Genomic DNA, 5,692 nt, shown 5'->3' with positions numbered 1-5,692 from the left:
AGCAGAATGAAGCATGTCAGCATCCGACATCACTTCATTAGAGACCATGTACTCAAGGGTGAGATCAAGCTGACCTTTGTCCCAACGGACGAACAGCTTGCGGATATCTTCACGAAGCCACTGGCCCATGAGCAGTTCAGCATATTGAGAGAAGCTATTGGTATGTTTAATCCTCTTCAGTAAATTCCTGAACTAAATGAATATACATGCTGAGTGAATTACTATGCTGAATGATTGATTGTTTGCTAATTAACTCATCGAAACTGACTGAACAATCAAATACTGAGTAAACTTGCACACTGAGTAAATTAGTGTATACTTAAACTTAAAAAAAAAAATCATCTCTTTATGCAATACTGACCACTCAGAATATCAAACGATTAGTATTCTAAACGCTGAGTGTTATATCCGTTAGAATAAATGCAATAGCACGCGTATAGCCCTAGGATGACGTATACGCCGTATGTGTCATAAATGCCAGGATCTTTGTCGGTTCAAAATCCCAAGGCAAAACTAACACATGGATTCGATTAAATCCACACCACACATCACCTCTATAAATAATGGGTATTTCCCCATTTTTTATTCTTTACGCTTATCGAACTCTAAGGCAAAGAAATTCCTTCTCTCTAAAAATCCATCAAAGCTTTCCCATCCTAAAACTATGACTAAGGTTTCCTACAACACCTCCGGTGCCGGCCACCAAAAGTTCAGCTCCGATGGACCTACTGGGAATCCTCCCACACCCAGCAAAGGACAAGATGGCCAAACCTCTGGTCAGGGAAAACCCGTAAAGGTCAGGACCTACTCTAAGGTCTTTGAGAATGTCCGTGAATGGAAAGTTGAGCCCTCAAGATGGGTCTCTGAAAACTTCGTGCAAAATGAACAACCGTTCTGCGAGTGGATTTCACAGAATGGATGGACTGGGCTATTTTCAGTTAGGGATTATACTTACCCTGACCTTGTGAGGGAATTCTACCACAACCTCAAAGTTGCAAATGACAACACTGACTACATGTGCACTGTGGTTAAAGAGAAAACCATCTTCATCAACCCTCTCTACATAGGAAATCTGCTCAAGTTGAAAACTGATGGAGCAAGGCTAAGGAGATCTGGAGATCAGGATGGCACTGGGTATGAACAAAACTTCTGCAAACCTGAGGGCCACTCAGGAGAAGTCTCAGCCTCATCAATGGGTCAGCACCAGAAGATGGCTCATTATTTGCTGACCTATTTTATCTACCCAAAGATCAACTGCACTACATCAGCAACTAATTTCGAGCAATGCTTTATATGGCATATGCTGACGTACACTCCCATCAACATGCCAGTCTTTCTCGTTGCTGGTTTCCTTCGAAGCACTGGCACGATGCGGCTTGGATCACTTATCACCAGAATCCTCATCGACCATAAGGTTGATCTCGAAGGTGAGGAGAAGACTCGAGGAACTGAGATCACAGCTGCCTCACTGAGAGCACTAAAGTTTGGATAGCCTTTGAAGAAAGGTAAAGCTGCTGCTGCTGGCCAAGCTGAGGGAACTGCTGAGCCAAAGAAAGGGCGAAGGACTAAGGCCCCAGCTTCCCGCAAAAGGAAAACTGCTGAGACTCCTTCCAAAAACGTTGAGTCTCCAGCAAAAAGGTAGAAGTCAGCTGGAAAGTCAGCTGAGAAACGAAGCAGGCAAGGTGAGCCTGGAACTGAGGAAACTACTGAGTAACCTCAGAAGAAGCAGAAACCTTCTACACTGACTCCCCTCAACGCTATACCAACTGATTTCGTTGTACCGGGTGACTCTCACTTCACCCAGTGTCAAGGTACTGTAGCTGAGCATGATGAGCATGATGTATAACTGGATGATCATTTTATCTCCCAAGTTGAAGAAGAACTTGATGGTGATAGCTCAGAGGAAGAGGAAGAAGAAGCCAGCGGTCAGGATGACGCTGAGGACTCTGAGGAAACAGCCAGTGAGAATGAGGTTGAGCATGCCGATACTGAGTTGGCTGCTGGAGTTGAGCAAGTACTCGACCAACACACTGTTGATCCAGCTGAAGAGTAAGCTGACCAGCCTCATACTGAGCAACAAGAATCTTCCCCTTCTCACTCAGGAGAACCTGATCATACTGTCACTCCACCTCGTAGAAGGCGAAAGTTGGTCAAGGCCAGTGAGAAGCTAGTCAGTGAACCTCCTGTGCAACCACCAACTCTTCCTGACTTTGTCCTCTCAAAGACAACTAAGGACCCTTCTACCGTCAAACTCAAGTTTTTCAAACGTCCATCAACTTCCTCTACTGTATCGGCGCCATTAGAAAAGCAAGCCTCTGTTTCTTCTCAACAGGAACATGCCGACCAAAATGCTTCCGCCACTTCAACTAGTCAGGTTGAGCCGACTACTGTTCATGCTATTTTCTCTAGCATGGTGCTGACTCCACACACTTCTGCCGTCAGCACAGACAGTATTCGCATTACAACTTCTCCAACTCAACTCTCTGCCGATCAATCAACTATCCCTCAAACACAAGTGCAGATTGGTTCATCACTTCCAGTCACTGACCTGGTAACTCCTTTCACTCCTCTTCCTTCCGGTCACACTGATGTCCCTGAAGGCTCACAAAGCTATCTGAATGCCACTGAGTCCGGCAAAAAGATCATTGACTCAGTGCAAGCATTAATCCGAGACCTTCAACAATCTACTCCTCCTGCTGCTGGGTCTTCATCTATTGAGACTACTCAGCTCTCCCAGGTCACTCAACTTCTCAATGAAGTTAAGGGACTCAAGGACTTGCTGAACGTCATCATATATTTTCAAGCACAGCAAGCTAAGCAGGATTCAATAGCCAAGCTGGCTGAGATTCAGCTGACAATCGTGCAACACTTGAACTCTTTACAACAACAAGTTCAGAAATTGTCAGCTGTAAACACCGACTATGTCACCTCATCTGAAGTCAAGATGATCTTTGCTCAGCTTCATACTGAGCAACTTAAGACCAACGAGCAAATGGTTTCGTACAGTCAGTGCTCGGTAGAGCAAATTGGTGAGGCTATACGGTTGCTTAATCTGAATAAGCAAGAGATGGATACTGACGCAATGAAGCAGAATGAGATGCTGACTCTTGCACAACAAACTTTCAACCACATTCGTCATAACAACATTCAACGTCAGTATTACGACACAGCTCTTTTAAAGACTTTTCACCAAATCTTTGCTGGTCTTACTGAAGCTCTCATCTGGCAAGGCAAAGCTCAAGCGTTTAGCATCAATATGCTCAGTGCGGCTGACCTCAACATACCCGCAGAGGTATCAACTGATGGAGTTGCCATCTTTGACGGCGTCAATGAAAGCGCTGACAAACTTAAGGAGCTGTCTAAAGAACTGACTCGAGCTGTCTTAACTGATGCTTTCAAACTTCCTCCTCCTGATGCTGACAAAACGGGGGAGAAAGATAAAACAGCTAGAGCTTAGCATGAGCGAAGTCAGTCGCAACACAAGAAAAAGAAATAGATAGGCTAGCTCAGTATAGACTAAGTTAGATGTAATCTTTATGCCTTATCTATGAATTTTGCTGTGTAAACACCGACTTCCATCAATATATCATATCTGCATCTTTTATTCTTATTCTTGAGCTATGATATATGTTAATACATGTTACTGTGTACTGAGTCATTACGTATCTTCAATTAAATCAGCTTTTATACTTATAAATTTTATTGACTAAATCAAATGCTGATAACATGTTTGACATTGACCTATGTGCTTATAAAACATTGTCTGTTAAGAATCCATTGAACAACAAATTACTCAGCGCACTCTATATGATTACACCTTCCGCTTAATACTGATTAAATAGAATATGTTTAATAAGCTGACCTATATCTGAAAAACTGACCTTAGACTTACTCGAATTAAACCTTAAATGTTTAGAGTAAAACTAAGTCAGTAGCTCAACCCTTACGGGGGAGTTTGCTAAATTATACTAGGTCAACTATCATGGGGGAGCTCATACTGAGTTCCTTGCTGAATAGTTTTGCCAACATCAAAATGGGGGGGTTTGTTGAAACACCTTTCCACATAATTTTGATTTGACAAAATTTTTTAAGTATAATTGAAATACATATTCTAAAACACACTAAGTTTAAATGCTTTGATTTATTCTACTAATGTGTTTGTTCAATGTTGAGTTAAAATTGTTTATAAGACACAAGAATTAGAAGGCCCAAGCCCAATATGGAAGTCAAGGCCCAAGTCAAACAACTCAGTACAACTCGGCCCGCGTTTGTCAAGACGTTGCCGTTTTGAACAAAACGCAACTCAGCAAAAGAAGGATCTAGAAGACCTTCGGGAACAACTTCAAGATGAAGCTGCTGAGTAGTCTAGACAAAGCGTACAAGACAGCAGCTGGCAAATGAAAACTTCCAGATAAAGTATTTCTACTTTGGGTAAAGTTCAGACGACACAGTATGCTGTCCAGTTGACTTTACCATAAAAGGAGAGACAGTCTGTTGAGTTGACCGAGGACAGAAGATACACAATTCTGATTGGCCGAGAGCTCTGAGCAAGTCAGGATGACAACGACATGTAGCCGTTTCCCTCCAACGGTTATTTCGAAATTTGAAATGACCGATGCCCAAACGTCTCTATAAAGAGTGCCATCAGAAGCTTCACTCAACACAGAACTTGATCAAGCCATTACGCTGACCAAATTTCTACACAAGTTCTGAAAGCAAAGAAGCAAAGAAAATCTTACACTACAATTCTTATATCTGTGTAAAAGTCTAGAGTGATTGTTTCAATCGTCTAAAGTGTCTTAGCAAATCTTTGTATAGGACAAAACACTTATCATTTCTAGAGATAGAAAGGAGAGGCTGAGTACTTGGTTTTAGTACTCAGCGAGAGATTAGGATTGATTAGAGGTATAGAGGAAGGTACTCTTGTCATACTCAGTTGCTAAGATTGTAAAAGGTTTGAGGCTCTACCTTTAAAGAGCTCAGTAGAGGATTCGAAATCTCGGAACGTGTTCCGGGGACAGGACGTAGGCTTAGAAGAAGCCGAACCTGGATAAATCTGCTGAGTGAAGTATTTCTTACCTTTAACTCCTTATATATATTGCTTGCTTAAAATAACCAAAAACTGACCAAGTAAAGAGGTCAAGTTGAGTTCTGCGCGTTGAACGTCTGAGCTCAGGAATAGACTCTTGCTATCTCCTGACTCAAGCTAAGAAACTGACCTAGTCAACAGTTGGCTAAGCCAGTATCTTACTGTTTACTCAGCGCCGCTGTTAAAACCTTTTTCCTTAGAAAAAAAAGTCTACCCTAATTGCAAAAAAAGTTTAAATAGTTCCTAACCCCCCCTTGGAACTATACTTGCAACCTTACAAGGGACCAACACTCTCCTCAAAAGACTAAGAAATTAAGGAGACTTAAGAAGAAGGCACATAGATCCCCTGTCATTGACCTTATGGGTGACTCACCTCTGCGGGATCCAATCGCTGACCTATCAGATATGCAATTTAAGTTCTTCTCAAATACCACTGAGTCTCCACCAGAGCAACAGGAAAATCAAGCCTCTGTTTCTAATCCTAAGGAACATGCCGACTCAACTGCTCCTCTAAGCCAAAATGATCCCGGGCAAGTGCTCGAAGTTCCTGCTCCTCAACATGTTGAGCTAGCTAAGGAAATACCTGCTCAGGTCTGTGCTGAA

This window comes from Euphorbia lathyris, chromosome 10 (assembly GCF_963576675.1).
Source record: "Euphorbia lathyris chromosome 10, ddEupLath1.1, whole genome shotgun sequence".
NCBI classification, from domain to species: Eukaryota; Viridiplantae; Streptophyta; class Magnoliopsida; order Malpighiales; family Euphorbiaceae; genus Euphorbia; species Euphorbia lathyris.
Note: the sequence above shows the minus strand (reverse complement) of the source record.